Source organism: Anolis carolinensis, chromosome 4 (genome assembly GCF_035594765.1).
Source record: "Anolis carolinensis isolate JA03-04 chromosome 4, rAnoCar3.1.pri, whole genome shotgun sequence".
Classification (NCBI taxonomy): Eukaryota; Metazoa; Chordata; class Lepidosauria; order Squamata; family Dactyloidae; genus Anolis; species Anolis carolinensis.
The window spans coordinates 208817791-208841909 of record NC_085844.1 but is presented as its reverse complement, the minus strand read 5'-3'; the positions used below and the strand labels follow the sequence as shown (position 1 = coordinate 208841909).

At 42.8% G+C, this 24119-nt stretch overlaps 1 protein-coding gene across 5 annotated transcripts in view; it reads right to left on the bottom strand.

Annotated features, from left to right (window-relative positions):
- Positions 1-24119, bottom strand: part of magi3 (membrane associated guanylate kinase, WW and PDZ domain containing 3) — a 215365-nt gene that overhangs the window by 160398 nt on the left and 30848 nt on the right. Inside the window, exon 1 of one of the 5 annotated variants that reach the window (XM_062979691.1) lies at positions 22534-22558. The exons of the other annotated variants lie outside the window; for them this stretch is intronic. The gene's annotated coding sequence lies outside the window, so the exon portion shown is untranslated. Of the gene's footprint in view, positions 1-22533; positions 22559-24119 lie in introns of those variants that run through there. 5 annotated transcript variants of the gene reach the window in all.

The following is a 24119-nucleotide window of genomic DNA, read 5'->3' as shown; positions in this document are numbered from 1 at the left end:
AATCCGGTAAAAAACCATGATTTTCTGCCCAGTCTAATTGAAAATATGTACTTCTACTATAGTAAGATCACCAACTTTCCTAATGCAGAAAGCCTTTAAGTGAATTTAAGAACTGCTTATTTCAAAGCACTCATTTAAGACTCGACACATACAAATTCCAGGACAAGAAACACTTCTGCATTCAATATAACCTTGAGCATACTATTATTGGACACTAAAAGGCCCATTTATTCAATTAAGTTGAAGGTTCTTACACTGACATCTTATATTGAGAAGTAATCATTCTGGATACATCCAATGTTATGCAAGTGGAATTCTCACGCACTAGAATTTCTTCTTTTCCGCATTGGCACATCCCTAAGATCTGTCTCATGGTTTAAGACATGCAGGCTTGCAGGAGGATAATTTGGGAAGGATATGTTTCTTTAAAGTAATATGAAAATTCTTGTCATAAAAAGCATTAGTATTTAATTTGCCACAGGATGCCTATTTTTGTTTCTTCATAGCAGTGTGTTTTCGAAGTCAGTACTGTACTTGTATTTACCAGCCAAATTTCATCCTCTTTATACATTTTGAGTACCGCATATTTGACACTCCAGGTATAGAAATAAAATATTTAATTATAATAAATCATAAAGAATTTTATTTTAAAACAGTTATTTGATATACATATACATTTACCATTTATTAAAGACAAAAGCAAATGTGCACACTAATGAGATGGATTTACTTGTTTATTTTTACATAAAGATTTAAATATTTGATAAATCTTTGATATTGCAGGACATAGAGCATCTTCAACATGTTTCATATCATGCTGGCATACTTAATTTCTCCCTCTTGCTTCCATCATGGTCTGTTCACATACATACATGCAATTCATATCCTCTCCCTGCCCCTAAAAAAAACCCTATAGATAGTATTAACCTTTCCATGCCTACACAGGTTGCAGACAAATTCTTCTTGAACTTCAACAGCAGGTGACTGATTTTTTTGATTTCAAATGAATATGGTTTATACACCCAACTTAATTTTTAGAATCAAAATTTGAAAGGAAGTATTTCTAAAACTGAAAAGATAGTCCAAATGTCCAAAACTGGCACTATTTCTCTTTTTGTGTTTGATTTGATAGTGGGCTTTGTCAATTTCTCAGGTAAAAATCATGAAGGAGCTATACCTCAATTCCATGTTTTTCTACCACTGCAGCCTCATATATGCTCCTTTTTTACTGCAATGTAAGTTTTGATTTGTAGTTGTTTGAAGCAGACCCTGTGTATAAATTAAGCAAATGCATACTTATCCATTTTTGATTTCCCAAATTCAGTACCTGAACAACTGCATCCAATAGTTACCTTCCTACCATCATATGAATAAATGGTCATGGTCAGAATTCTGTTAGAGGTACATATTCACATATCTTGTGATTACATACAGATATATCTTCCTGTAGATGGCTAAACAGCCATAGGGAGAGAGGCAAAGAACCACGGGAACTGCCTTCTATCCCAGCTGCAGTTTCACAGGAAAGAAGGAAAAGGATCATACTGTTTGGCCACTCCCTCTTCCCTGTTCTTTTGTACCCAAAACAACACAATTACCAAGGACTCAGGAGCTTTTGAAGGTAGTGGGAGAGCCGCAGAGCTGCAGGATCTCGCCTGTATCTTTGTGGGAGTCATTTTTGGTTGCTGCATGTTCCTAACCTTCAAAATTATGTTCACAGGTCCCAAATGTTGGGGAGCTCTGATTTAGAACATTCTAGAGGCATTTTAAATGACAGAAATAAATTATAAAGATGTATTTTAAAGTGCTAGAACTTAATTATACAGTACTACCTCAACATACAAGTTTAATTCATTCTGTGAACAAGCTTGTAACTCAATTTGTTCATATGACAAATCAAATTTCCCCATTAAAATGGATTGAAATGGTAATCCGTTCCAACCCCCCAAAAAACCACACCAAGGTTGCACAGTGGTCCTGAGCTGCTACTGCTGCCTGTATGTCCTTCCTTCCTTCCTCCCTCCCTCCCTCCCTCCCTCCCTCCCTCCCTCCCTCCCTCCCTCCCTCCCTCCCTCCCGTTCTCTTTCTCTTTCTTTCTGCTTCCTCCCTTCCTTCTTCTTTCCCTTCCTTCCCTTTCCTGTATTCTGTCTTTCTTTCTTCTTTTGTGTATGAGAAGAGCTCCTGTGTGAGAAGAGAGGGGTGCGTGCATGTACTTGGGTTTGGGGGGGAGGGCTGTGAACACAATGACTACTTCACTCTTGTGCCCTGTCTCAGACAAATGGAGGCGGAGGAAGCAGTAGCCTTTTAGGCCTCTCCAAAGGAGGGGGTTGCACACGTGCTTCAAGGGAAAGGCTGCATGCGTGCTGGCGACTTTCTTCTCATGCCGTTTCAAACAAAATGGTGGTGGATATGGTGACAGACTTTTAGGCCTCTCCAGAGGGCTTCATGAAGGGAGCTCGTAATTCAGATCTCATCTCGTATTTCAAAGCCAAAATTTGAATGAGTGATGGCTCATATCTCAGAAAATTCATAAGTTGGTACGCTCGTAAGTTGAGGTTTCACTGTATAATTATTTACTTCTACAGAATAAAATGCCTGATATGTTAAAATCTTTGTCTCAAAGTCTTGATGTACAAGCATAACATTAATTAGAACTCTTTAAGACAGTGTGACATTGTAGCTTCTCATGGCTTTTAATTCATATAACAGTTCGCCTATTTTCAAAAGGGAAAAAAGGAGGTAGATCATCTTTTGACACAAAAACTCAAAACCATTTTCAATAAAAAATTAAATTTTAATAAAAAATAAAATTTTTCAATAAAAATATTTTTTTTAAAAAAACTCAAAACCAATATGTAATACAATAACTTAGAAGTTAATTAATAGTCAGTTATTTTTAAATTGATGAAGACTATCAAAACACTAATTTCAAGTAGAAAAGTTATAGGGCAAGCACTAGAGTTCTATAGAACCACACTCCTAAGTATACAGAAGAAATCTTAAAACAATAAGTTATACATAGTATCCTATCACTTAAGTTCGACACAGCTTGTTTTCCAGTCATTACAATGTGGAATACCCAAATAATTTAGCATTCCCCCCAAATTAAAATGATCAAGCAACACATTATCCTAGTGTGTGGGCATTATAGTAGGTGCCTTCACAATAGAGAACAATCCGTTTTCCCAGCTACAATATTATTTCCTGGAAAGAGGTACAGGCGTGATTCAGACATATCACAAAACATATACAGTAGAGTCTCGCTTATCCAACGTAAACGGGCCGGCAGAACGTTGGATAAGCGAATATGTTGGATAATAAGGAGAGATTAAGGAAAAACCTATTAAACATCAAATTAGGTTATGATTTTACAAATTAAGCACCAAAACATCATGTTTAGCAACAAATTTGACATAAAAAGTAGTTCAATACGCAGTAATGCTATGTAGTAATTCCTGTATTTATGAATTTAGCACCAAAATATCATGATATATTGAAAACATTGACTACAAAAATGCATTGGATAATCCAGAACGTTGGATAAGCGAGTGTTGGATAAGTGAGACTCTACTGTATGAACAAGCCACCTTGATTTAAGTCAGTTCATCTTCAAACATTAGCATTCCCTTTTTTCTATCTTCTTCCCTTGAATCTGAGGGAAGAGGAAAAGATTCAATTTTCCATGATGCCTGTTTTATTATTATTATTATTATTATTATTATTATTATTATTATTATTATTGTTATTGACACAACAACATAGTATGACACACCAAACAAGATAGATATGCTGGATTTCGTATCACAAAATCACAAGTCGAACACTTCCCAAGCATTTAGGACTGTGTGATGTATTTTCGGATGATGCGTGCAGATCCCAGTAAGGTGGCCTTTTGCAGTTGACAGATCGTAATTTTGTCAATAATAATCATTATTATATGTCTATTATTATTATTATTATTATTATAATTATTATTATTATTATTATTATTATTATTATTATTTATATCCCACTGTCTCCCACAAAGGGGACTCAAAGTGGTTATGACATAAACTGGCCTGTAAAACCAAGGTATCAAGCCAAGATTGATCTAATTAGTTATTATCATACTTAACTTGATGTCTTAAGTTGCCATGATTATGAGTTTACCCTGTTCAACTATCTAACAGGTTATCAAACATATGTGCCGCAATGGAAGAATCTCTGGCCTAGATTCAATTGTTAATACTAACTAGATCAGACCAAATGCACTGATGTTGCATTCCTTTTCTGCCTGAAATATTTGTGAAGTCAACAAAAATGAAAAGGTACTCTTCACTTAAATCCAAAATCTAGTTATATTGGCTTCATCTGTTTGACAATAAACAAGATCATAACTTCCAATTTCCCGGAATAAGTAGTACATGACACCCAATGAAGACCATGGTTCTCCATATATAACCCTACATAGTCACGTATAAATCCAGAATTTTAGTTTAAAAAAAAAAACCTGGGTCAACTTATTTACAGGTCAATGTGTGTATTATACCTGGACTTTTATCAAAAAAAAAAAAAAAAGGAACACTTTCCTTATCTCAGTAGAGCGGTGAAAAACAATGGCTTAGTCCATCTTGGGGAAAACTAAAAGAAGCCCTGGTCCCCTCTATTCTTTCTTCTGTGGCGCCACTTCCAGCTGTTTTGAATGTCTGGGTAGAAAAATGATAGCAGCAGCCAAGGGTTGGCTCCCTGAAGCAACTTGAGTGCTTTCCCCTCTCTGTGGAATGATCCTCACAGGTCATATCAAAATCCTAATTTTGGCCCTAACACCTATGCTCTATGTAGATATGAGGCTGACATACATTATACAGTAAAACTCATATATAATGGCATACATTATACAGTAAATAAATTCTTCTATTAGCACATAAAAAGATATGTAACCCAAATGCTCCCTGACTAACTCAAAACAGCTGGCTGGCAGAACATACAAATGAAAAGGGTTATAAGGGTATTTCTCATCTATGGATACTATAAGGAAGCATTTGCACAGAGCTCCATATATATATTTCTAATTCCTAGATGCCAGCATAAAATGTCCAGGCACCTGAACTTCCAAACACCTCCACTAACACGAGCCTTTACACACCGGTAGCATACCATATATACTCAAAGATAAGCCAAGTTTTCCAGCCCTTTTTATGAGCTGAAAAAGCCTCCCCCGGCTTACAATTGGGTCAAGGTCAAGCCTACAGCGGAGCCTGGAGGCTGTTGCTTGCAATATATGATATATTTATCTCTCACCTTACCCTCCCTTATCAGTGTTTTTCCAAAGCTTCCCTCGCTCTTAACCAAGGGAATGTGTTGTAGTTGTGTCAGTAAGTAATGTTGCAAGCAGTAGTAGCAGTACCAATAGGGGAAGAAGGGGTAATCGCGAGCAGGTGTCAGATGAGGAACAGCAAAGGGAACAGATCCGGGATATACTTATGGCACCTACTGATGTTCGAAGGGTTTTCAAGTGGCGGGGAGTCGATGAGCGAGGAAGGAAATATGATGGATGGGAACAGAGGCACAAAAAGGGTTACTCGGGAGCAGGAATCGGATGAAGAACGGGAGAGGAAGAAGATCCGGGATATATTTACTGCTCCCACAGATGATGAATTGTTTATGGGTTTCTCTGGGAGTGATGGGTCTGAGAGTGATGAGGATGGGAAGAACACAATGGAATGGACTAGGATTCAAGAGATTGGGAACATATGAGCAGAACCAGTTTCTGGCGATACGTTTGTGGGGTTTTCGGGACATGGGGATTGGCAAACGGGAGATACATCCGAGTCATGGGGAAACCTAAGTCTTGACAGAAGATGGAGGAACTGGAAAGATGGAAACAGGGGTTCGAGTGTGGAGACAAGGACAGCTGCTAGAGATGATGATGGGGTGGAGGTCAGCTCATCATCAGATAATGATGTGTAAGTTAAAAGTAGGCTCTGAAATGGGGAATCCTTGCAGAAGGCAAAGTGTCAGTTTTGTATCGTGTCTATTTTGTCGCTGCCTGTTCTCGTGTTGGGTTTTGGGTTTGGGTTCTGCAGCTTGGAGTTCTGTTTCCTGAGAATTCTCGACGTTTGGAATGTCTTATCGTGAGTGTGGCTCTCTCCCTTCCTGGACCCTTAGATTACCTCAACTACGGCTCTGATTAACCACCTTAGTGAGGATGTTTGGACTGGCTTATTGTGAGTATGGCTCTCTCCCTTCCTGGGCCCTTGGATTACTTCAACTACGGCTCTGTTTGACCACCTGGGTAACAACGCTTTGTTTGGACTCCTTTTACAGTGACTCTGGGACTTCGGCTGGCTTTGGCAACGCCTATTTGCAACTGACTCTTTGGGTACAGCGCTGTCTAGTGGAACTCTTTGTCACAGCACTGTTTGCTTGCTGTTTATTTTGAACTGAGTTTAAATCCGGATTTTCTTTCTGTTTAATCCGGGTTATTTTCCGGTTGCTTTTTGAAGACCAGTTTGGGCAAATCCTTGAGTTTTGGCTAGAGACACTGAAGTTAAGTGTCTCTGAGCGTATTTTTGTTGCTTTATAATAAATCTTTTGTTGGACTAAAAGCGTGTGTGGCTCTTTAAGGCCTCTGTGTCTCGACAGAATGTTTTGAAAAGGGAACGAAGCCCTTGCAAGTCAGCTATATATATACACCCATTAGTCTTATAAAAGCATTTTCCCCTGAAATATTTGTTAATTTCTGCTACAGACATACAGGCATTTCCCCCTGCAAGCTTTTGCAATCCCCATATTCCTTTATATTTGTATCTATCTATCTATCTATCTATCTTGCCAACCTAGCAGTTCGAAAACATGCAAATGTGAGTAGATCAATAGGTACCACTCTGGCGGGAAGGTAACAGCGTTCCATGCAGTCATGTCGGCCACATGACCTTGGAGGTGTCTACTGACAATTCCGGCTCTTCGGCTTAGAAATGGAGATGAGCACCAACCCCCAGAGTCAGACACGACTGGACTTAACATCAGGGGAAACCTTTACCTTTACCTTTTATCTATCTATCTATAGACATTAATTTTATATATGAATTTTCGACTCACATGTTTGCAAGTCTTTGCAAATCCTATACAGATATAATTATCTATATATCTAGATAGATATAAACATAAATATACAGGGCTTGCAAATATTGCAGAAGGGAAATGCACGTATATATAGAGAGGATTTGCAAACATTTCAGGGGAAAATGCATATGTGAAATTAATATATATAATTATAGTTTTATATCTAGCTCTGCATTGTTTATATAGGCATTGAATGTTGGCCTGTTACTATGTTGGAAGCTGGCCTGAGTCCCCATGGGGAGATAGGGCGGGGTACAAATGGAGCTTTTGTTGTTGTTGTTGTTAATACCATATTGTTTTTGTTGACCCTACTTTTCCACTTACAGAGCTAGTTTACTGTTTGTCTTTGAAATATGGTAAATATTTAAAAAACCTTTAACTTACTGCTGCCTCAATATAATTTCATTGGGATCTATTTTCATTTTGAAATTTACCACTAGCTGCTGCATTTTTCACCCTCGGCTTATACTCGAGTCAATAAGTTTCCCCAGTTTTTTGTGGTAAAATTAGGTGCCTCGGCTTATATTAGGGTCGGCTTATACTCGAGTATATACGGTAATTATAAAGCAACCTAACATGTTCAATACAAAGGATGTACAAATGTCAATGTTGCCAGTGAATATGGCATATAGAAGAGCTCCCATTGTCTTAGTTACTTCCTCTGACAGTATTTTAATACCCACAGATCTTTCATGTGTCAAGAAAACGTATGTGGCTACATGCAGTAAGATGATCAGGAGAAATTACCTATTTTGCACATTCATATAGACCTGTTATAATCTGAATACATAAAATTCTGAAGAATCTCAACTAACAGTACAGAGGCTGAATGGTACTAACATAGATTAACTTGTGAATGGAGTTATGTATGCACAGAATTCCTACCAATACAGAATGTATACAAAAAGATTCTTTTCTGTTGATTCAAAAACTAGAAGTGAGAGTGAGTACTGGAAATTTTTGTTAGGGTTTTCTGTTAGGAAAGCTACCCAAAAATAAGCACAGCATCCGTAAAAACAACAGGATACTAAAAAGTGGAGAATTCAGCTCACAGCAAGCAAAGCGTGAAGTGCTGTTGGATCTGGCTGTAAAGAATTTAGAGGTTAGGCAGGCAAGAGACAGAGTTCAATCTTAAAAATCACAAAAAGTTTATTTACAATAAAAATAACTAACTACATTTCATAATGGTTAAAAAACGGGGTCTGAGCTACTCTAACACCCATCTCTTCAAAGGTTTCAAGAGAGGAAAAAAACACCAATCATTACATCTCTCCTGATACATATGCAGAGAGAGATCTCTCAAAACTCACAGCATACAGTCAGATGTAAAAAGCTAAACTCAGAAGTAAAGACTTTCAGTAGAAAAGTATCCACTCTACAACCAATCAGAATGTTGTGACTGCGCCTTCGGGGATTATGGTTGATGGTGATGGGATTAGAAGAGGAAGAAAAAACCCTTGTGATGAGGGTTCATTGGAGGAGTTGCGCAGGAAACGGATTAGAGAGCTCAATGGGGAATCTTCTGAGGAAGATTCAGAGGGGGAGTTTGGGGAAGAAATGGATGTTGGGGAACAGGTGGTGGCTGGGGAAGTGGGCACTGAATGGGCACAGCCACGGGAGATGTCTGGGGATTTGGGGTCTAAGGATACTACTGAACCTGGGGTGTCTGCAGGAGAAGATCCCACTTGGGATGCTTGGAGAAGGGAGGATGGTTCTTTAAGTGTTCATGGGGCTAAGTATGGGCAGGATGATTGGGACTCCGACGAACTATTAGGCACTCCTGATCCATGAGCCCTAGCTGTGTGGAGTTCGGACTCTGAGTAAGATCTGGGACACCTGGTGTTTGGGTGTGAGTGTTTGGTCACCCAAGAGGAAGGGGAATAAAATGGGTGTGATGAACCATGGGCCTTGTAGTCCTGCTCAGGACATTGTAATCCCTGATGAAGATGAAAACTTGGGTTTTTTACCTTCCCAGTCTGAACTGGATTCCTCTCAGCCAGATCTTTCCCAGGCAGATTTGGAAACCTTGCACCTGCAAGAAAGTTGTGCCCCAGAAGTATGTCAAACAACCCCAGAGCCTACTTCTCCCGTGTTCTTGCGCCGGGAGTTTTGTAAACAACAGAGAAGTTTGGATTCAGCTTCGCGCAGGAGTGCGAGGATAGCAGCTAAGAATGTTGCCAATTAACATTGGTTCTCGTGAGAATCTTTAAGGAGTTTAACATCTGGTCTCAGAGTTTAGCTTTCGTTTCTGATTCCCAGAGAACCGCTCTGGTGAGAAAGTTGGACTCTATATAGGTGTTTTGCCCGCGTAGCAACTTCGCGGAGTCAATTCGTCAGCCTACGGAGCGAGTTGTGTCTGGACAGCGCGCTCCGATTCAAGCCTCGCTTCAGCTCAAGCCTTGCCTTGCTATCCAGCCTTCGCCTTGCTTCCCAGCCTTGTTTACCTACGGACTTTGCCTTGTTTCCCAGGACTAATCCTTGCCTTGTTTCACGGATTTTACCAAGTTATTCCACGGACCTTGTTCTTGTTCTTAGTTACCTTGTTTCACGTTCCAGCCTTGTTTCAAGTATCAAGTTATTTCCTAGCCACGCTCAAGTTTTATGGACTAAAGGACCTTGTCATCTCCCCTCACTTTGCTTGGCAAAGTGAGTGTTTCGGTTATTGGATTACAACTTTGGACCTTAATATTTCTTATTGGACATTGCTTTTTTGGACTAATTCTGACCTTTCCTGAAGGGTCTAATTCTGGACTATTTTCTACACTTGTTTTTATTAACTTTATATATTCCTTCAATAAAGATATTAGTTAGATTCTGGCCTCTGTGTATGGTTATTGGTGCCTCTGCTGCCTGGGTCGTGACAGTTTGACTCCGCCACCCATAAGCACCAACTAACCGAGGCCAGGATGTCTACCGGAGCCGCGCCGGCTGGACAGCCGCTCAGCTACACCATCAGCAAGGACGAAGTGGACCGCATCCGTGACAGACTCAACGCGCAGGATGGAGAAATAAAAGGGTTGAGGGAGCGCGGAGTTCGCCTCCCGGCCATGGCGTTGCCTACCAAGTTTTCTGGAGAAGCTGCTAAGGTTCATGTTTTCCGCCGCCAATGTCAAGCTTATCTAGAGGCCCGTGATGCCGAGTTTCCCCAAGAAGACATCAAGGTGGCGTGGGTCTACAGTCTTCTAGACGGACCAGCGGCTAGCTGGGCGACGGCCCTGTTTGATCAAGCCTCCCCCCACCTAAGTTCAGCACAACGCTTCTTGGATCACCTTAAGGAGACCTGGGGAATCGAGGACAATTTGGAGGCAGCCGGTCACAAACTCCGGCGCCTCCTTCAAGGAGACAGACCCATGTCTCAGTACATAGCCGAGTTCCGCGTGCTGGCCCACAACACCGGCTGGAACGATGTAGCCCTCAGAGGACAATTTCGGGAGGGTCTCAACATTGAAATGCTGGAAGAAATCTCCAAGGTGGATCCTCCCCAGACCCTCGAGGCACTCATTGATCAATGTTTACGGGCTGAAGTCATGATTGCCAACAGGAAACAATGGGTTCGAGGCCAGGGCGGTAGAGCCGGGGCAAAACCCCCCGCTCCCGCCAGTGTTCAGCCACGTCCGGTGTGGAGACCCCCACCGCCAACCCCATACCCTAGAGGAGGCGAGGAGGTGCCGATGCAGTTGGGCAATGTGCGTCCCAGACTAGATGCCGCCGAGAAGGCCCGTCGTCAACGCTTGAACCTCTGCTGGTACTGCGGGAACGGGGGCCACTTCGCCAGAGAGTGCCCAGCCAAAGGGAAGCCTGCCGCCCGTCTTGCGGCGGCGTCCTCCACGGAGTCGAAGGCGTCTGAGCCGACTGGCACACAGCCGGCGGGGGAAGCCAACGACCGGGTGTAGAGAGGCTCGCCAACCCGGTCAAAAAATCCATCCAAGAGCCGCCAACCGGGGTCCTGTTCCTTCTCGTGGTCACATTATGGTCAGCAAAAAGGGGACCCGTCATGATCCACGCCATGATAGACTCTGGAGCTACCAACAATTTCATCGATAGAGAGTATGCCGACTCTCTGGGATTACAATATCATGATTTCAAGAATGCCCGTGTGGTGCAAGCCATAGACGGCCGTCCCCTCAAGACGGGCCCCGTAAGCCAGTGGTCGGAACCCACCAGGATGTGGATAAGGGAACATATGGAAGAGATTTCCTTCTTTGTTACCGAGGTTCCCCATTTCCCTGTGATTTTGGGAATTCCATGGCTGACACTCCACGACCCTAACATCTCCTGGTCCAACAGAGAACTGCAGTTTGCTTCACCGTACTGCCAAAACCATTGCCTCGTAGCCAAGGTATGCCATGCCACAGACTCCGAGCCCATCATCACCTTGCCAAAGAAGTACTCCGAGTATTGGGATGTATTCAATGAGAAAGAAGCCGAAAAATTACCCCCACATAGACCTTATGACTGTGCCATTGACTTGGTGGAGGGGGCCCCGATCCCGCGAGGGCATCTCTACTCCCTGACTGAACCAGAGCAAGAAGCTCTCAGGGAATTCTTAGAGACAAACCTTCGCAAGGGGTTCATCAGACCCTCTCAATCCCCAGCCGCCTCCCCAGTGATGTTTGTGAAGAAGAAGTCAGGGGAATTACGCTTGGTGGTGGACTACAGAGCATTGAACAATATCACCAAGCGGAACAGCTATCCCCTGCCCTTAATCTCGGATCTACTGGACCGACTTCGAGGAGCCAAGGTCTACACCAAGCTGGATCTTCGGGGGGCTTATAATCTAGTTCGCATCAGAGAAGGGGACGAGTGGAAGACCGCCTTCCAGACTAAATTCGGATTATTCGAGTCCCGAGTTATGAATTTCGGTTTATGCGGAGCTCCCGCAACGTTCCAGCATTTTGTCAACGATATTTTTCAGGACTATCTAGACAGATTCTTGATAATCTACTTGGACGATTTTTTGGTGTTTTCCAGATCACAATCAGAACATGAGAACCACGTCAAAATGGTGTTGCAACGACTGCGGGATCATGGCCTTTATGCCAAGCTAGAAAAATGCGCTTTTGATCTACAAGAGGTAGATTTCCTTGGCTACCGCATCTCGCCTCTAGGGCTTTCCATGGATCCAGCCAAAGTTTCAGCAGTATTGGAATGGCGGGCGCCAACTAACAAGAAAGAGGTGCAGCGTTTCTTGGGGTTCGCGAACTACTACCGCAAGTTCATTCCAGATTTTGCCCGCTGGTCCGACCCCATCACTAGCTGCATCCGTGGAAAGCAGCCTTTCCGCTGGACTGATCAAGCAGAGAAAGGGTTCCAGCAACTGAAGAAACTATTCACCTCCCAGCCAATTCTACAGCACCCAAATCCTGGAACCCCTTTTGTGGTGCAAGCGGACGCCTCTGATGTGGCAATTGGGGCTGTACTCTTACAACCGGTGGGAGATCACCTCCACCCCTGTGCCTTTTATTCTCGTCAACTAACCACACCAGAGAGGAATTACACCATTTGGGAAAAAGAACTACTGGCCATAAAGGCAGCCTTTGAAACTTGGAGACATTGGCTAGAAGGAGCCAAATTCCCCATTGAAGTCCACACTGATCATCGTAATCTAGAACATCTAAGAACTGCCCGCAAACTAAATCAGAGGCAGCAACGTTGGGCTTTATTCTTTGAACGTTTCAACTTCCAGATTCATTATGTGACCCCAGCTCAAACCAAGCAAGCAGACGCCCTGTCACGTAAACCGGAATACGCTGCAGGACGCAAGGAGACCTTTGAATCCCAACTGCTACAACCTGAGAACTTTGCCACGCTCACAGTGGGGAACACCAAATCCAGTCCCATTGGTTCAACTTCCCCTACTCCAGGACCCATCTGTGCTCAAGAAATCAGGGCTAGTCAGCAGGCAGATGCCTGGGCGCAGGACCAACTTCGCCAAGGTCTGCATTTTCCCTTTTCGCTTAAAGATGGGCTGCTCTGCTATAGAAATCATGTTTATATCCCACCCGGACCGGGCAGGGAAAAAGCGCTTCGTCTGTGTCATGACTGCAAACCAGCAGGACATTTCGGACTATTTAAAACCATGCATTTGATCCTAAGAGATTTTTGGTGGCCCAAGATCCGCAAGGATGTGGAAAAATATGTCAACACCTGCCCAGTATGCCAGCGCTCCAAGATACGAAGGGAGAAGCCCTCAGGGCTTTTGCACCCCCTTCCTACCCCATCTCGCCCATGGGAAATAATTTCCGCGGATTTCATCACTGACCTACCACCTTCCTGTGGATTCACCACGATCTTAGTGGTGGTGGACCTATTCACCAAGTTAGCCCATTTCATTCCCTGCGAAGGCCTCCCCACGGCCAAAGAAACTGCGGATCTATTTCTTCAGCATGTTTTCAGACTACATGGATTGCCCAAGAGTTTAGTCACAGACCGTGGATCTCAATTCACCTCTCGTTTTTGGAAGGCACTACAAAAACTATTGGGCATAGACTCTCGCTTATCTTCAGCTCATCATCCCCAAACAGATGGGCAAACGGAACGCACCAATGCCACTTTAGAGCAGTATCTTCGCTGTTATGTAAACTACCAACAGGACAATTGGGCTTCTCTGTTACCACTGTCTGAGTTTGCCTACAATAATGGAGTTCAAGCTTCTACAAAAGAAACGCCGTTCTTTGCAAACTACGGTTTCCATCCACGTTTCTTTCCCCCTGTCATTGAAACTTCAGAAGTTCCCGCAGCAGAGGATTGGCTGCAGGAACTCACAGCGGTGCAACAACTTTTGCTCCAGCAACTGGACCAAGCCAAGGAGGACTATAAACGCCACGCTGACAAACACCGCCAGCCGGGCCCCGAAATCAAGGTAGGAGATCGGGTTTTCCTGTCCACTCGCTTTCTGCCCTCCCACCGCCCATGCCGGAAGTTAGATGCCCGCTTCATTGGCCCCTATCCAGTGGTGGCGCAATTAAACCCCGTGACTTTCAAACTCCAACTTCCGCGTTCAATGCGCATTCACCCAGTGTTTCACCGTTCCCTGCTCCTTCCGGCGGATGGTGTGCGTCCTGATACAGACCAACCAGCCCCCCCTCCTGTTTTGATGAATGGGGAGGAGGAGTTCGAGGTTGAGGACATTTTGGATTCTCGCTTTCATCGCCGCCGCCTACAATATCTCATTGACTGGGTGGGTTTTGGGCCTGAGGAACGCTCTTGGGAAGACGCCTCCACAGTTCATGCTCCTGATCTAACCCGTCGCTTCCATCTGACCTATCCCACCAAACCGCGACCTCGCGCCTCGGGGAGAGGACCCCAGTTTGGGAGGGGCCCTGAGGAGGGGGATAGTGTGATGAACCATGGGCCTTGTAGTCCTGCTCAGGACATTGTAATCCCTGATGAAGATGAAAACTTGGGTTTTTTACCTTCCCAGTCTGAACTGGATTCCTCTCAGCCAGATCTTTCCCAGGCAGATTTGGAAACCTTGCACCTGCAAGAAAGTTGTGCCCCAGAAGTATGTCAAACAACCCCAGAGCCTACTTCTCCCGTGTTCTTGCGCCGGGAGTTTTGTAAACAACAGAGAAGTTTGGATTCAGCTTCGCGCAGGAGTGCGAGGATAGCAGCTAAGAATGTTGCCAATTAACATTGGTTCTCGTGAGAATCTTTAAGGAGTTTAACATCTGGTCTCAGAGTTTAGCTTTCGTTTCTGATTCCCAGAGAACCGCTCTGGTGAGAAAGTTGGACTCTATATAGGTGTTTTGCCCGCGTAGCAACTTCGCGGAGTCAATTCGTCAGCCTACGGAGCGAGTTGTGTCTGGACAGCGCGCTCCGATTCAAGCCTCGCTTCAGCTCAAGCCTTGCCTTGCTATCCAGCCTTCGCCTTGCTTCCCAGCCTTGTTTACCTACGGACTTTGCCTTGTTTCCCAGGACTAATCCTTGCCTTGTTTCACGGATTTTACCAAGTTATTCCACGGACCTTGTTCTTGTTCTTAGTTACCTTGTTTCACGTTCCAGCCTTGTTTCAAGTATCAAGTTATTTCCTAGCCACGCTCAAGTTTTATGGACTAAAGGACCTTGTCATCTCCCCTCACTTTGCTTGGCAAAGTGAGTGTTTCGGTTATTGGATTACAACTTTGGACCTTAATATTTCTTATTGGACATTGCTTTTTTGGACTAATTCTGACCTTTCCTGAAGGGTCTAATTCTGGACTATTTTCTACACTTGTTTTTATTAACTTTATATATTCCTTCAATAAAGATATTAGTTAGATTCTGGCCTCTGTGTATGGTTATTGGTGCCTCTGCTGCCTGGGTCGTGACAATGGGAATGTTTGGCCATTGCACTTTGCGTGTGGCAAGGTGTTGCTGAGGCGCCATTGGGATTTCTGTGCTTTCATGAAGACTGGACTGGGACTGTGCTTCTGATGTAAGTTATCTGGGATTGCTCTGCAACGGAGGGCTGGAACTGTGTGGGTTTCCCTGGACTGCACTCTGATTACTATTTCTAGCTGCTGTTACCATCGTTGCTTGGCTCTTTGTGCCTTTTCGTGGACCTGGTTTTGATGATTGCACCCTCTTCGGACCCTGGATTGGAATTTGACCTTGCTTCTGTCTTCGCCCTTTGATTGACGACTACTCTCGGCTTTTGACTACTGGCTTGCCCTCCGGATTTCGCTGCTGTCTCCTGACCTGACCTTGGATCCTCCTGATGACGTCTCTTCACCCTTTTCTTGGAGCTCTTGGCTTTATCTGCACCGTAGAAGCAGTTTACTGCATTTCTAGTTTGTTTCTTTTCAAACCAGTTTACTGTTTTCTTTTGGGAACTGTCCCTTTAAATCCACAGAGCCGGCTGGCTGTTACAGAAAGGGCTTGGACCCAAAAGTGCCTTTTGCACTAGTTCTAAATCTGTTTTGCCTTGTTTTCCTGCTTGGAGTTCTGGATTTAAGTTACTCTTTGCAGCTCTTGGAAGGTTTCAAGTTCTTGTTTGTTGTGACTATTTTTTAGAAGCCAACTCAATTTGTTTTCTAAGCTGAACTAAAGCGTCTTTTGAGTTTTATTTGAATGCCTGCGTGGATAAATAGCTTGGCTTCTTAAGACATACTTTTGAGTTATATTTTTGTTCGGACTGCTCTTGAAACACTGATAGGGAAGTGTTTCAAGATATCTACTGTGTTTATGTTTAGTTTTTGGCTTATCTCCTGAATAAACTCTGTTTTGTTCGTTAATTGGCGTCTGACTCTTGACACAGAATGAGAGTAGAAACAGAGAGGAGAGAAGAACTGTCATACAGTAGACATGGGGGAAGGGACACCCTCAACCTATTCTAAGCTAACTAACTCTTCCTCATTGAGGACTGGACAGTGGGGGTTGAATTCCAACAAATTCCACATTATGTTTGTTGTTTTTCCTAAAACTTTCTCCTACCAGGTCTACATGTCATACCCAAGACTTTCCTCTAATGATACTGTTATGGTTGAGCCTTCGGGCTCCGGTAATAGAAGAAGGGGTCATAAGACTCCTCGAGAGTCAGACTCTTTCGAGGAGCGTGAAGGAAAACGGCTCCGGGATTTGTTTACAGACCCGACAGATGAGGACTCATTTGAGGGTTTTTCTGAGGGTTTGGAGGAAGAGATGGCCAGCTCGGAGGAGGATGACATGGAATGGACTCGTGTGAGGGAGGATTTGGGTGTTGGGGAAACAGGCAATGAAAGCATGGGAGGTGATTGGCGGGTTGCAGGATCAGACCCATGGACTGGCTGGAGGGATGGAGCGGGATCCACAGCTGGGGATGCTGTGGGGCGTAGTCAAAGGTGCTTAAGCTCTGATGAGGATGATGATGTTGGGGCACCTGGAATTGGGATGGCAGCTGACAGCGATGATGAGCTTGAACTGGGATAAATTGGGGTTTGGGACCAATGTCTAATTGCGTTGGGCAAGGTAATCTGGACGGACGCTTGGGCTTTTGTTGGGGAACTTCCTGAAGACGGGTGTGATTCGTTACTGGATACGTAAGTTTACCAAGGACACTGGGCATCGACGGCGGGAGGAACTGTGCGGGGTTTTTCTCTGTGCAACTTGTGTTTAATCTCGATAGCTTGGACCTCCGTCGTCTTTTTGACGGGAAATATCTACTCGCACTGGATTGACGCTGGACTGACTGACTTCGATTCCGGATTATCCCTTCTGCTGGCTATCGGTGAGACCTTTGGATTTCTAGACGACTACGCTTGGCTATTGACCTCTGGACCGGATTGGGACCCTGCTGACTGCCGTTACCCTGACTGCTGTGCCTGGACCTGGATATCGTTGGCCGCTGAACCTTAAACTGAATCCTGACTACGACCACGCTTTTTGTTTGCTGCAGGAAGGAATAAACAAGCCTGGTTTATTCTCCTGCTGTTTTCTGAGTAGCAGAGAGGAATCTGCTACCAGTCTGCTGTTTACATTCTGACTCCTGTTGATCCTCTTTTGTTTGCATTGTTTGCCAGGCTGAAGTAAGCACTTTTGTTTTAATCCGGATTATACTTCTGTTTAACCCGGTTTATCCCTTTGAATCGTTTAAGCTCAAACTGAGTTGTTTTTTGTTACTTATCACACTGAAGTCAAGTGTTTGCCCTGTTCTTTGTCTCCTACGGGCGTTTTTAGTTCTGTAACCTCAATAAACTGAGTTTTGTTTTACTCGCTGGCGTTCTGTCTATGACAGATACCTTATGTGCGGACAACAGAAAAGCTCTAGTGGCTTTGATGAAGCTCTTTAGCTTCATATTGTTTTACACAGATTTTGCACAACTATTTCACTGTAATAATTTGGTAAGAAAAAGGTCCCTACCACTTGATGATAGTTGTAGCAATATGGGATGACAGAATTCACCCTGCTATCCAAAACAAAGAAAAAAACACATTTTAAATTGCATTTACCTATTTCATTTCAACTCAAACTCAAATGAATGTAATGAAAGGCAATGAGACCACAATAAATAGTGATTTATACTCATTTCTGTTCAGAACAGAGCCCAGATAAGTCTCCCTACTCCAAAAATTTAACAACCATCAACTTGTTCAATGCACAGGCAAAAGGTTATCATTTCCAAGACTAAGCTCTGTAATTATTTCCAGATTTTTGTAGAAAAAATGAAGAGGAGCAAACTGTTAAGCAATGTAAAGTTAAACCTGAGACCTATCACCTATGCATTCTGTAGTATCCAGTCTCTTCCCAACAAAGAAAGAAAGAACACCTGATGTCATCACATCATCTAAACTGCTTCAGTTTTTAAGCATATTAAGATTTGGGCAGAGTTAGCACAGTAACTCTGCCCAATATGCTTCTTGCAATATGCCAATTAAACTGTCATTTAAATAAATGCCGCAAAGCAGGTTGAAATTTGATATGCTTGTTTTCACTCCGTTTTTGTGTTTATGTACACTCAAAACAGCTTGCAAAATTAACACGTATGACTGTTAAATAAATATTGGCTTTTGTTGTTGTTGTTGTTGTTTTAAGATAAAGGATAGACAAAACCAAACACAAAATAGATATCAAAGCAAATGGTAAAATATCAAGAGCCAAAGGCTTGCTAGAAAAAACAGTAATCATCAGAAAAGAAAAGCTCCAAGACTTCCAAAGTCAAGGAATTCTACTAAACCACTGAATAGATCTCTTGTGGTTATCTACTAGGGTTGGGCAAATTGTTCGTATGCTCGTTAAATTCGTATCAAATTCGGATCTAAAGCACTTTTGAAGCGGGTTCTGACACACCTGCTCACTTCCCAATATTAAGAATTTGAATCAAAAGGCTCCTTCATTTCTTCTGTCTCTGATGTCTTCAGATGTAGCTGTGACCAAGCCCCGCTGAGAGGGGAAGCCAAACATGTTGGCGTGCCTCTCAGCCAATCAGGGCTGACGGAAGAGGGAGGGAGAGGCAGGGCCATCATTCTTGTAGCCTTTAAAAAAATTGTTTTAAAAAACTCTGAAAATTCCCCAAAAGATCAGTGGATGGGCGAAACATTATGGAACTTGATAGGCAAAGAGTGATAAATATCTTCTGCGGCTCTAGCAAATTTCACCCCAATAGCTTTAAAAATGAAGGAGAATGGAGCCACTGAATTTTCCCCATTTATTTAAGGGGAAGCGAGAAGCCATATGTCTGGACTAAACTACATTTCCAAGAAAGCATTGGGCTAAGCCAAACAGTGCTGACGGAAGAGAGAGGGAGAGGCGGGGCCATCGTTCTTGTCACCTTTCAAAAAAAATTGTTGTTTTAAAAAACTTTGAAAATTCCCAAAAAATCAGTGGATGGGCGAAACATTATGAAGCTTGATAGGCAAAGAGTGGTAAATATCTTCTGCAATTGTAGAAAATTTTACCCCAATAGCTTTAAAAATGAAGGAGAACAGAGCCTCTGAATTTTCCCCATTTAAGCGGAAGTGAGAAGCCATATGTTACACTCCACTTGCCTCATTTCCAACAGACCTCTATGCAGAGACCCTCCCTGATTGACTTTGCAACTGCAAGGCTATTCAGTGCTAATCAAGGTGACCAATGGCAACATTCACACATGCCTCCAACAAACAAGACTTGCCTCATTTCCAACAGACCTCTATGCAGAGATCCTCCCTGATTGACTTTGCAGCTGCAAGGCCATTCAATGCTAATAAACTACATTTCCCAAAAAGCATTGGGCTGGAGCAGAAGTTTCCCCAATTGTACTATGTCTGCTTTAAAACTACAATTCCCAGATGTCCCACGTCCTCTCTCCTCTTAACATTCCCCACCCCCTTTTGTCCTCACTTGACCATCTTGACCTAACTTTCATATGTGAATTCTTGGAAGGTATGAGAAGTTTAGAGAGAGAGAGAAAGAGAGGGAGGGAGAGAGGGACGGAGGGAGGGAGAGGTTTGAGAGTTGGACTCCGATTGTGGTTTGATTCCCCACTCAGCCATGGTAACCCACTTGGGCAAGTCACACATTCTCAGCCCCAGAAAACCCAATGAAACAGGAAATAACACTTTCCAACCAGGAACAGATTTCCGTATTCAGAGACTGATGGCCATCTCTCAGGAGTGATTTGATTACTTCCCCTCACATATTTGTACATGGCTATCATGTCTCCGCTCAGCCTTCTCTTCTGCAGGCTAAACATGCCCAGTTTTTTAAAGCCGCTCCTCATAGGGTTTGTTCTCCAGACCCTTGATCATTTTAGTTGCCCTCCTCTGGACACCTTCCAGCTTGTCAACATCTCCCTTCAACTGCAGTGCCCAGAATTGGACACAGTATTCTAGGTGTGGTCTGACCAAGGCAGAATAGAGGGGTAACATGACTTCCCTGGATCTAGACACTATACCCCTATTGATGCAGGCCAAAATCCCATTGGCTTTTTTAGCAGCCGCATCACATTGTTGGCTCATGTTTAACTTGTTGTCCACGAGGACTTCAAGATCTTTTTCACAGGTACTGCTGTTGAGCCAGGCGTCCCCCATTCTGTATCTTTGCATTCCATTTTTTCTGCCGAAGTGAAGTATCTTGCATTTGTCCCCATTGAACTTGTTAGTGTCAGCCCATCTCTCTAGTCTGTTAAGATTGTTTTGAATTCTGCTCTTGTCTTCTGGAGTGTTAGCTATCCCTCCCAGTTTGGTGTCATCTGCAAACTTGATAATTGTGCTTTCTAACCCTTCGTCTAAGTCGTTAATAAAGATGTTGAACAGAACCGGGCCCAGGACAGAACGCTGCGGCACTCCACTCGTGACTTCTTTCGAACTAGTACATGTTTTCAACATGAGATGCTTTCAGTGGAAAAACAGCCAGTCTGAAATTCATCCTAAGAGAGGATTTTCCTACAATGTTCTCTATAAAATAATTTGGACACATTTAGAATATAAAGCACATAAACTTTATCCACCCAGGTAATAACATCTGCTTTTTTGTCCATAGCCAAAAGTTTGAATAACTATGACAAAATCTGGATTTGAATTTTACATAGAACAAGATGTTAGACTGGAAATATAGAATTTCATCTTTCTGCATATTTGAAGAATTAACCACAGCACAATCATGTGATACATTTACAAATTTGCTATTCCACAGCACATGTGCCAATGCAGCAAAGTTGCTACTTCATAACTTTGACACTGAAAACATTACAGGATCTTGATTCTAAAACCCAAAGCTAGAAAAAAGGGGGAAATGGCAAGACAGGAGTTTCCAACATTTTAACATTTCATTTACATTCCCTTTTGCAAAACTATATAAATTGATCATATTTGATTTTAAATGTGAAACCAATTAGGAAAATGTGAATTTCAATATGGTACCCACTTTAAATGGGTGGCCCATTTTAACTTTTCAATATGACACAAGAATATGAATGTTGCCATGTGCAGATTTTTCCACTGGTCATCAAATCTGTTTCTGAATATTAAAATAAGTTCAGTATTAAAAGTAATCTTTCTAATAACAAAACATGGTGAGCATGGACAAGATTATAGCCAAATTGAGGACACTGAGAAACAAAAGGATGGTATGAATGTATTTGGAGGAATCCTGCAATTTCTTCAATAAGATCCCCCTTTAAAAACATGTGGCCCAAATAGTCCAAAGTAGACTGAGCATGTTCAGGAGACACAAAACAATGAGTAAAAAGGTAAAGGTTTTCCCCTGACGTTAAGTCCAATCATGTCTGACTCTGGGGGTTGGTGCTCATCTCCATTTCTAAGCCGAAGAGCCGGCGTTGTCCGTAGACACCTCCAAGGTCATGTGGCCGGCATGACCGCATGGAGCGCCGTTACCTTCCCGCCGGAGCGGTACCTATTGATTTACTCACATTGGCATGTTTTCAAACAGCTAGGTTGGCAGGAGCTGGAGCTAACAGCAGCTGCTCACGCCGCTCCTGGGGATTGAACCTGGGACCTTTCGGTCTCCAGCTCAGTGCTTTAACGCACTTTGCCACCGGGGCTCTTTAAACAATGAGTAACAGCTGTAAAAGACAATCTGGAACAAAAATAATAGCATACCCAGCTTAGACAAAAAGGATACTAGGGACCCTGACCTTACTTCAGGTTCCACTTTTTAAAAAACATATTAGTGTCCTGTTTTAATACATCTTCTCTTTCGTTACAGTCCTCTGAAACTGAAGAATGCAGTGATTAAATCACAGATACAAAAATCTGAATGTATTCAGAACAAGAGAGAAAAACATATATAAAACAGTTACTATACAACTGGATTCCTAGATCCAACAGGCCCTCCCGATGTTATTTTGGGGCTTCATCTATGAAGTCAATATGATTAATAGTCAGAGTTTATGGAAAACATGGGGGAGGGGGAGCCACAGAATTCCTATGACTGAGATTGAAATGAACATGATGACTTTCTGGAAATAAGGAAAGAAAGGCATGTAACAAACAAATGTTGCTTTAAAAATACTTTGCAAATGTTTATCTTACCTGGAGCCAGGAAAAAAATGAGCCAAGAAAAAAGGGCATATAAAGATTCTGTAAAGCTGTCAAGGGCTCATCCTTGCGCTTCTTTCTGCTTTGGGCCTGTGAAATTAAGGCAACTGAAAAAGGAAACTAGATTCTAGTCCAACAATCTGTTTTCTATCTAATGGCACTCAAAAGGTGAACTTTTCCACAGAACATTTATAGCTTCCAAATGCAACACTCAAATCTCACATCAACTACAACACAGCTCACAATATTACTTTGTAGGGCCTTGCTATGTATAACAGTACAGAAGTAATGTCTATGATTATATACAGGCCAACTGAGTTAAATCAATGGTGCTCTGGTGGATCTAGAACTCATCTCTTATGGGGAACATCCCCATCACACAAACCTTCAGTCATCCTATGGATTTCATAGTATTTCCCTAGTCGAAGAATACCCAAAGGTAATTTTGACCATTCTTTCCTCTGAAATACCCATATTTATTCAAATCTAATGCACACCTCAATTTTCAAAACCCTGAAATCAAAAAGTATTGGCTGCTAAATGTAAGGCACAGCGGCAAAATATGCACTGCTTGTAATTTGGCCAAAAAACGTGTGCATTGCAGTTGCTATCTGGTTAGTATTTCTTCTTTAAAAACAAGTGTTGGAGCACCAATGCTTCCATCAATGGAAAGGAAAACCTTGGGGTGCATCTATGCTGTAGAATAAAGCCACTTTAATTGCCTTGGTTCAATGCTATGGAATCATGGAGGCTGTAGTTTTGCAAGGCCTTGAGCCTTCTCTGCCAAAGAATCCTGATGCCTCACCAAATTACAAATCCTAGGATCCCACAGCATTGAGCCATGGTCATTGAATTAAAGGTGAGGTCTCTGAAAGAGGAGCTTCAGGTGTAGCTCCTGATTTATTTATTTTATTTATAGTATTTATATTCCGCCCTTCTCACCCCAAAGGGGACTTAGGGCAGATCACAGAACACATATACAGTGAACATTCGAAGTCGTTATACACAGACAGGACAGACAACAGTACAGAGAGAGGTATATAGGCATTTCCCATCTTCGGCGTCCTGGAGGTTGTGCTCCATTCTAGCCATGGAGGGAAGGGGGGCTCCCTCCTCCATATTGAAGAGCCCTGTTCACAGACTCACTCCTTTTTTGATCGCTGGAATTTTTCTTGTATTTCCTTATGGTGCCATTAAAATACATCCCCGCTTAAGCAGTACCTATTTATCTACTCACAGCTGTTTGATGTGCTAGGTGGGCAGTGAGCTGAGCTGAATGTCAGGCGCTCACCAACCCAGGCTTCGAACTGCCAACCTTTCAATTGGCAAGATTTATTGCAGCTGGTGGTTAACCTGCTGTACTAAAGTACCTTCCCCTTTTGCTTTGACACAGCACTAAGATTACTGTATGACACGAATATAGGGTTAATGCTGGTTAGCTTCCAAGATCAATGGCATATTGTGTCTTTAGAGTATTTAGACCTCCACTCTTCTCCTTCATACAACCCCCCTCCCCTTTATATAGTGCATTATATTTACTGGCTTTTTGTTTTTCTTGGTGTTGCAGGAAATACTAGAAC